Source organism: Phoenix dactylifera, chromosome 1 (genome assembly GCF_051530095.1).
Source record: "Phoenix dactylifera cultivar Ajwa chromosome 1, Ajwa_hap1_PhDact_Kaust_v1.1, whole genome shotgun sequence".
Lineage (NCBI taxonomy): Eukaryota > Viridiplantae > Streptophyta > Magnoliopsida > Arecales > Arecaceae > Phoenix > Phoenix dactylifera.
In genome coordinates, this window is record NC_143190.1 from 29,154,892 (window position 1) to 29,165,123 (window position 10,232).

The following is a 10,232-nucleotide window of genomic DNA, read 5'->3' on the forward strand; positions in this document are numbered from 1 at the left end:
GTGACTTCTTCTCTTGGTCACACTCAGTACCCTTGTTCTTAACAAGCACCTGCACTATTACTTCAGTGTCACCACACTGTGGACTCGAGTCTTGTCCATCCATAAGGAAAGCAATGTGTGCACTGATCGGATCGATCACCATCCTTGTGATGATTCATTGATCAGGAGCATTCAGAAATTAATCAATGATGTATGGCTCAAATTCTTAACTCTTAAGAATACGCATCATCTTCTTATTAATTCTTGGACGATTCATAGACACAATAACAATATGAATGAAAAGATGCCTTTTATTTATTCAATAATAAATAGTCAAGTACAAAATTATGTCCCTAGAATTAACAATGTGTCAGCCAGATTGGCTTCTAGGGCATACATCTAACATCTGGTACCTCCTTTCAAAGAAGGACACCAAGCCTCGCCTAATTCGATGAATCCTGTTGTTGCAGAAATTTAATCTAGAAATTCGTGATAAAAAAGGCACCACAAATGTTGTAGCAGACCATTTGTCTAGAATCCTTCTCGAGCCTCCTCATAACATTTCACCACTTCATGACTCCTTTCCAGATGAACAACTGTTTGAGGTACAACAAGTAAAAATACCATGGTTTGCCAACATAGTGAACTATCTTGCCATAGGACAAATTTCCGATCACTGGTCCAAGCAAGACAAGGATCGATTCTTTTCGCAAGTTAAGTTCTACTTTTGGGATGACCTAGATCTGTTTAAATACTGTCCTGATCAAGTAATCCGTCGATGTGTGCCGGAATGTGAATTTCAGAGTATTCTTGATTTTTGTCATACCCAAGCCTGCGGAGGACATTTTGGGGGTAGAAAAACTGCAGCTAAAGTCTTACAAAGTGGATTTTATTGGCCCTCCTTGTTTAAAGATGCTCACAAATTTTGCCAGACTTGTGAGCGATGCCAACGAATGGGTACAATCACCCGTAGAAATATGATGCCACTTAACCCCATTTTAATTGTAGAAATTTTTGATGTCTGGGGTATTGACTTCATGGGCCCTTTTCTGCGTTCTTTTAGTTTTGAGTACATTCTTGTCGGGGTAGATTATGTCTCGAAGTGGGTAGAAGTTGTTGCCACTAGGACTAATGATCATAAGGTTGTGGTTAAGTTTTTACAAACAAATATATTTAGTCGCTTTGGCACACCTCGGGCTATCATTAGTGATGGGGGATCACATTTCTGCAACGATCTTTTGAAGCTTTGGTTCGTAAATATTCAATCACCCACAAAGCTGCCACCCCGTACCATCCCCAAACAAGCGGGCAAGTTGAAGTTTCTAATAGGAAGATAAAACATATCTTAGAGAAAACAATACGCCCTGATAGCAAAGATTGGTCTCAAAGGTTAAACGATTCTCTCTGGGCTTATCGTACTGCCTATAAAACTCCTATTGGCATGTCTTCCTATAGACTGATTTTTGGTAAAGCTTGCCACCTACCGGTAGAACTTGAGCATAGAGCTTTTTGGGCCATTAAAAAGTTTAACTTTGATATGGCATCAGCTGGTTCTAACCGAAAACTTCAACTCAACGAGCTTGAAGAGTTACGCAATGAAGCATATGAAAATGCCAAAATTTACAAGGCACGGACTAAGGCTTTTCATGACAAATCCATTAACCGTAAGTCTTTCGAGCCTAATCAAAAGGTTTGGCTATTCAATTCTAAATTGCGTCTCTTCCCTGGTAAACTTCACTCTAGGTGGGATGGCCCCTTTTTAGTTATGAAGGTTTTTCCTCATGGTGCGGTAGAAATTCAGAACATTAGTGATGGTCGTGTCCTGAACGTCAATGGTCAAAGATTGAAACCTTACATTGTGTGTCTTGCAGATGGACAGTTAATTGAATCTCTTGATTTGATGGATCCTATTTATCGGGATAATTAAGGATGCACTGTGATGAGAGTACAAAAGTAAAATTTTCATACCATCATAATTAATATTAGAGCTAATCTTTATTAATAAAATTAATTAATTAATATTTTATTTGTGTTTGAGTGCAAGTAATTCAAGAGATTCAATAACGCTGGTTTGAGCCCAATGCTTGGCGTTCCAAGCTCAACAAATCCCTAGCGTCTCATCTGAGCCTTACGTCGCCCGTCATCCACATGCAATCCATATCACTGCATCCAGCCGAGCAGGCATCTCAACTTTCCAAGCTCTTTTGACTCAAAGCAAAACATCCCAAGAGCCAACAGCCATCTTCAAACTCGTCCCAGCCACTCTCTTCCCAGCGAACAAATTCCATCCAACTGTCCTTGGCATCCCAACTATCCGTAGCATCTCAAGCGTTGTGGCATCAACGTCTACAACCCGCCTCAGCAACTACCCATCCATTCGCCTTCCGCATGGCTTCTTGTCTTCCAACCGGATCATTCCAAGCAATCGTGGAGCTTCCCAACATTTATCTCCACCCCGTGTCTCATCCGTTCTCAAAATTTTGCAACGTTCCCAGCCGAAGAGTCTAAGCGATTCGACTTCATCCCGCATCTCAGGCAACCGAATCATCCCCAAACCTCCACGCGTCTCAGCGGCCGCGCCTTCAACATGCTATAAAAGCCGGAGGAACCAGGAGGGAAGCACCGGAGGGGGAAGAAAAGAGAGGATCTTACCAGCCGGCCGGATCCTTCCAAGTCTGAACAATCCGGTGGAGGCAAGAGGAGGACACGGAGCAAGGGGGTTGATCCACGGAACAAGCCGGAGGAGGCAGGAGGGAAGCACCGAAGCACATCTGCACCTCTTCTTCCGATTTTCCCAGCCGGGCAAGGGATCGAGGGTCTTCCATTCCGGTGGAGACCAAAGGATCCGTCAGAAGAAGAGGAGGCCAGCGTGCGACGGAAGATCCAGGGAGGCCATTCCGGTGGAGGAGAAGAAGCCACGGAGGGGAGGAAGCAGTCGGGCTTGGGAGGAGGAGAGGTCATCCGGTGGAAGAAAGGGAAGAAGCAAGAAACAGAGTGCTCTATTTCTGAATAAAAAGGAAAAAGGGATTTATGTTTATTTTAACTTATTCGTTGCTAATCTTTTTTATAAAATTGCTTCCATCTCATATGAGTAGCTAAATATCTTTTAGCTAAGGCTAAGGAAAAGCCTAGCATTTTATTCATGTATTTCAATTAATCATCAATGGGTTTTTAATGTTTTTGATTTGATTTATGGTGCAGTAAATCTATAGAAATTATTCCAAACTTATATATTTTTTTGATTTGTTATTTTTCTCGGGTATAACAGATGCTTAGAGATCCCTGTAGTTTAAAATAGAATTACTGTAAAGCTGCCCATAAAACTAAATCTATTTTATTATGATGATTTTAAGAAAAGCATGATGAAGTGCTAGGCTGAATCCTGATGCCTTAGTTATATCCTTGTTAATTCTAATATTATTTAGCCTTTAGTTTTTTGTTCACTGTCAAATCCCTGTGGATTCGATCTCGGACTCACCGAGAATATTACTTTGCTACACCCTATACTTGGGGTATCCTACGTTTAATTTCTCTTTTAAAAAGAGCAAGATTAAAGACGTAGCAAGTTTTTGGGTCTGGCTGAAGACGTTAAACTTAGCGCTTGTTGGAAGGCAACCCAATTTTCATAGATCATTTTTGCACATGTTCTTGTTGCATTCTTGTTATTTTCTTTACAGGAGTCCTCATATTGCGGATGCAACTAAGATAAAATGCTTCTATCCTCCATATGCATCATATTTTCGTCCAAAGTAAAATAATATAAAAAAGTAATAATATAATATCTCGAAAAAAAAAATATTGAGGACAATGTCTGATCTAGGTTGGGGGGTATAAGATTTAAATTTTTTAAGAAATTTTTCGTATTTTTGCATTATTAAATAAGTTTTTCGGAAAAAAAACCTAATTTCTATGCTTTAGTGCTGAAATGATAAACACACAAAGTATATAAAATCTAAAAGCCCAATGATTAGTCAGGATTAAGACAATTTGAGTTCTTTTCATTAAAAGTTCTTTTAGTGAGTTGTAAGATAATTTTTACTTTGAAATTTCACAACACACATGGCCTGCACTTCTAAGGGTTAAGGTTCAACACTATGTTGTTAAGTCTGATAGCAACCTTGAGTCCTGATGAATCATACCTATCTAATTCACTATTATCCCATATTTATTTATAAAAAAAGTGAATTTAGTCAGGTACATCGAAAAGGGCTACCTATCATTAAAGGTCAGCGGGCTTGTATGAGGAACCCGAGCATAGGTCCGTAGGGGAGTCTTGATGCCCAACACCTTATGCCATCTGGTGTGGAAGTGTTGACTGAATGCTCGTTACACGGAAGAATCATTACAAGAGTAAAATGCATAATTTATTTATAAATACAAAAAAAGAGAAAATAATATTGACCTTGAAAAAGACGATAGTGTGAAAGCCGTCGTTGTAAAAATTCGAGTAAACTGGAATATTACAGATAAAGCCCATGAGGTATTAAAGTAAATATCTACAACTCTCGAAATCCGGCAAGATAGGATGATTTTGAATCAGTGATCAGGTCTTATATGATCAATTCCTGGAAACTACTAGTTTTAACAGTATTTGGGAAATCTAAAGCCTTAGCTTGTGTATAGTCCAGACATCACCGAGCACCCAAGTATAAATTAGACTTACAACTCTCTAACAGAAACTTAATAACTTCAACTTAAGTTGCATACTGACCTATGATTTGGGCTGACTTAGTAATTAAAACTTTGTGTGCTTTTGAAATTTTTAGCATTTATGCAATTGAAATTAGATTTTATGAAACAATAAAATAAACTCTTTTGGGTAGAGACAATAGTTTGTGGGTATCTGAGCCGTAAACCCTCACGAGACAAAACTCGTCCACTAGGGCCACCTAGGGGTTTAAAGCCTAATTGCATACGGTAAAAGCAATCGCGATTCCTGCGAAAGTGAGTTAGTTTTTATTTTGCTCGAGGACTAGCAAAATATAGGTTGGGGGGTGTGATAAGTGCTAAATAATGCATAAATTAATATCTTATTCATAGCACTTATCATTATTTTAATTCATATATTTTGTAAATTCAATTAAAAAATTGTGTTACCTTCATCATTGCATTTTAATAAATTATTAAAGGTAATTCGAGTTTTACTTATTTACTGATTGAGCTTAATGTATGCAGGTCAAGTCACGCTTAATAAGGTAAAGCCTAAACTGATACTGCATCATTTCACATCCTCCAGAGTCAATTCCAAGAACTCTTCTCCAAAACCCAGTGCTTTCCATTAATTCCTGACTCTTCATAAGTTCACCTAAATTTCTTCCCACTCGTTCCAACTCTTTTTCCACATGATCCAATTCCCCTATTTTAATCTCAAAAATAATAAAATCCTTTCAATTATTTGTCTTTCAGATCTCAAAGCATACCATCGTAGTTGCACGGATCCCGAAGCTCCATCCACTCCTCAAATCTTGTTTAAAGCTCCCATCTAATCTCCCCAACCCGTGAGCATTTCAAACAGAGCCATCCTCTACATGATAAATTCAAACCCTCATCTCCTCCGCATCCATTGCCAGCCAACATCCAAACTTCCCCTCGCATCCGTGTCATCTTCCCATCGCTTCTTCATCACAGATCCACGTCCGAGTTTCTTCCACGACATTCACTCAGCTGAATCCAACTCCTCCCGTGTCTCACAAACCGAACCAGCTGCTGTTAGATGTATGCCCTAGAAGCCAATCTGGCTGACACATTGTTAATTCCAAGGATATAATTTTGTACTTGACTATTTATTATTGAATAAATAAAAGGCATCTTTTTATTCATATTATTTATGTGTCTATGAATCGTCCAAGAATTAATAAGATGATGATGCGTATTCTTAAGAGTTAAGAATTTGAGCCATGCATCATTGGTGATTAATTTCTGAATGCTCCTGATCAATGGATCATCACAAGGACGGTGATCGATCCGATCAGTGCACACATTGCTTTTCCTATGGATGGACGAGACTCGAGTCCACAGTGTGGCGACACTGAAGTAATAGTACAGGTGCTTCTTAAGAACAAGGGTACTGAGCGTGACCAAGACAAGAAGTCACTTGGATGTCTATCCACTCGTCAGTGACTTGCTTGATGTTGCAGTAGTATGACTGGTCCTTTGACCTGCGATGCTTCGGCTACTCACAGTGAGGTTATTGTAATTTGACTACACATATACATGGTCTCTAGCCATATAGGTCCATGCAGTGTAGATTGGCTGCAGTAGGTTCACTGTAGGAGTAGGGTATGCACCTATAAAGAATCTATCGACCTTGATAGATAAGAAGAGATCCTATGTGATTTATAAGACTGAGTTCGTAAGACCTCGGCCGGGGCAGATTGCATAGTGGAGAAAGAGTTCTCCGCTCTCGAACTTAAGTCGAATAAATCTTGACATATGACAGACGAAGGGGTTTGACGAGTTATCCATGACCTCCGTCCTGTAGGGATCCACGATAGAAGGACTGTATCACATGATAACTGCACCTAGAGGTTCATCATTCTATTCTGCTGGGTAGCCACTACATGCTGCTAGGTGTCACTGGTGGATGGTGGGACTCACAAGGATTATCTCGATGATCGATTAACTCTAATGAGTAGAATTGGAATCGTTCCGATCCATTGAAAGGAGTTTTCAATGATATTGTGAAAGAGATCACAATATATCTCCCTACTAGTCAGAGTAGAACCTATGGGGTCACACACACTAGAGGCATTGACTGATCCGATGGTTGAATCGTGATTAGGAATCACAAGTAATCAATTCGATTAATAATAAGTTGAAGAAGGAACAAAGGGAATTAATTAATTGGACTTAAAACAATAGTCCTACTTGGAGTAGGATTCCTACTTGGACTGGAAATCCTATTTGGAGTAGGACTAGGATTCCTACTTGGAGTAGGATTCCTATAATCCTAATTAGATTAGGAGTTTTGAATTAAATTTGGATTCCTACTTGGAGTAGGATTTCTAGAGTCCTAATCGAATTAGAACTTCGAATTCAAATAAGAGTCCTAATTGGATTAGGACTAAAATTAAATAAGTCCTAATTGGATTAGATTTTCTTAAGTCCTAATTAATTATTAATCTAATGAATCAACATAACTCCTAATTGGGTTAGGATTGAAGAGTTCAATTGAGTCATGGTTCATTCAAATTCTAATTGGATTAGGACTAGTATAGATTGAACCCAATTGATTCATGATTTGGTTAAATCCTAATTGGATTAGGGCTAAACCACATTAGGGCCTTCCAATCCTCATTAGATGAGGATTAGGGCAACATAAGAGGGAGGGGCTCACGCCCCTCCTCCTTTGATTCCATGGTGCGGCAACAAGAGGGGCCGGCGCCCCTCTTGGAATAATTTCAAAGGTGTTGCCCAGATAGACAACCCAAGAGGGGGGGTGAATTGGGTTTTAAAATAATTTTGCAATTAAAACGTTTGTGGATGACTAATTAATACTTTTGCAAGATGATTAATTAGTTGCTATGTGCTGTGAGTGAAATGTGAGTAAGAGAGAGAGACACATGTAATCACAAACACAATGTTTTTATAGTGGTTCGGAGCTAACCCTTGCTCCTACGTCCACTCCCCAAGTCTCACTTGGGAATTCACTATAACCCCTTGGATTACAGCCGGTTGTTTTACAAGCTCACAACCCAACTTGTTGTTTTACGAGGTCACAACGAACTCGGTCGGTTTTTCCAGGCTCACCGACTAGAACTACCCGATTGTTTTTCCGGGATCACAATCGAACCCTTACATGTTGGTTTTACCCTCGGCTCACCAACCAACCTCTTCACCCTTGATTCAATCCCCCGATTGAATCAAGTGACAAGAAAACAGTTTATAAAGAATACAGGAATAGCTTCTTGAAAAGCAAATATAAACAATATAACTAAAGAAGAGTTAGAAGCCCTCAAACAGATTTTTAGATTTGAGGAAGGAGGCTTCTCGAACTCTGCAATCTCCTCGTGAGTGGGAAGAAGATTTGTTATCAGATGAGGAGCCTTGAATGCGAAGAAGACGTTGGGAGTATGGACTTCAATGCACTTCTTCCTTCTTTCTCTTGTATTTACTCTAGAGAGGCTTTGGTAGGTGAAAATCACTTTAGCTTTGAATGGAGTCTCTCGTTATTGTTTTGCTACAGTCCTCTGTGGCTATTTAAGCCATTCCCCACGGAAACTAGCCATTAGACACACTTTTCTAGCCGTTCTGCACATTTTACACATCCTGACAATGTGTCCGTTGGGATCGGAGTCGACTCGCGCGATTTGGAGTCGACTCGGCTGTAGCAAGAGTCGACTCATGCTTTTCTGGAGTCGGCTCGGCAACTGTTCCAGATTTGAATTAAAGTGGTCTTCTCGACTGGGAGTCGACTCGACTTAACCCGGAGTCGACTCCCCAAAGTCTGGAGCTGACTTGGCATTTTTGGAGTCGGCTCATGCCAAGGAATCCATGGATGTATTCTTCAACTTGGCTCACTCGAGTCGACTCGTGAAATCTGGGAGTCGACTCGGTGCTCAGAGCCCGAACTCCCGATCTTCTGTCTTTTGGCTCGTCCAGTCTTGGAGTCGACTCGAACTGTTCCGGAGTCGACTCGGCTCTCAGTATCCGGAAAACAGTTCTCTGTCTTTTTGGAGTAGCGCTGCCTTGGAGTCGACTCGAACTTTCTTGGAGTCGACTCGCGTCTCAGAGACACAAATACTGTCTTCTGTCTTTTTGAGGTCGCGCTATCTCGGAGTCGACTCGGCTTTTGTGGGAGTCGACTCGGCCCTCAGTGTCCGAAAGTTGCTCTCTGACTTTTGCCTTGTATTACACTGAGAGTCGACTCTCACTTTCTTTGGAGTCGACCTGCCAACCATCGGAGTCGACTCGCGTTCCTCAGGAGTCGACTCGGCTCTCAGGGTCCGAAAACTGCTCTCTGACTTTTTGTCTGTAACTCCCTGGAGTCGACTCATACTACCCTGGAGTCGACTCGGCTAGCATCGGAGTCGACTCGCGCACTTCAGGAGTCGACTCGCTGACAGGTTTTGAGTTGGGTCTTTCTGTTTGTCTGTCTGTTCTTAGTCGGAGTCGACTCGTAATGTTCCGGAGTCGACTCGAGCCTGTGCCAATGCTTCTGATACGCTTGGAGTCGACTCGTAATATCCCGGAGTCGACTCGAGTCTCAGACTTTGGTTCATATAGACTTCTTAACTTATCCAAATTGTCTTGAACCAAATCTAGAGACTCTTAACCATAAATTTACAAGATTTTCACTGAAACACTAGATTGAATTCATTAGTAAACATAAGATATACTCAAATGCTTTGAGCTCATCAAAATCAAATAGGGTTACAATCAATCACTCCACAATCTTCCCCTTTTTGATGATGACAAAACATTGAGTATATGTAAAGTGAATTGCTCAACCAAAAAGAAAATTTACAGTAAAATTTCAAAATGAATTCAAGTGTCTAGTTATTTGATTTATCCAAAACTGAAAGGTGTGAAACAGTAAATTTTGAAGTTAAAGCTCCCCCTTTCATTTGGAATGATATAAGCCTTCATATCATGCAATCAATTGTTTGGCTTATATATATTTAATGATTTTGCTTTCTTAAAAATTCAGATTCTCCCCCTCAACATATGCATTCAACTTTGTTTTGATTCTCTGAATTTTCTTTTAGTGCATTGAAACTTTTGAATTGAAATTTTTGGTTTTTAGAGGGAAAATCTGTCAATTTGTTCTTGAGTAGGATTCACTAATCTCCGAATATTCCTTGAATAGATTCTGGAGATTACTCCATTAGGAGCCCCAACAGAGAGATAATGAGCCTCGAGGTATCAAATCCACTAAGAACAAATTATTGTTAGTTTTAAGAGTTTTTTTTTTTATTTTTATTTTGATTCCTTTTACATATCTATTAAATATTTTTCTCCCTTTTTGTCATCATATCAAAAAGGAGGCAAGCAGAACACACAAGCAAGTAGAGATCAATGTGCACAATATTGAAGAAAAGCTGTCTACTCATTGTATTGATGTATATGTAAGTACATTTGTGAATACAATAAGTAAAGCAGTAAATACATGTCAAGATAAACAAAATAAACTAGGGCTTCCTCGAGGAGGATGCGGTTCCCTTGGGCAGTCTGGACTGTTGTTCCATGAGTAGGTTGACCGCATTGGTGACGTGCTCTAACTGTCTGATAATGGCCGAGGTGGCCCTGCTGTG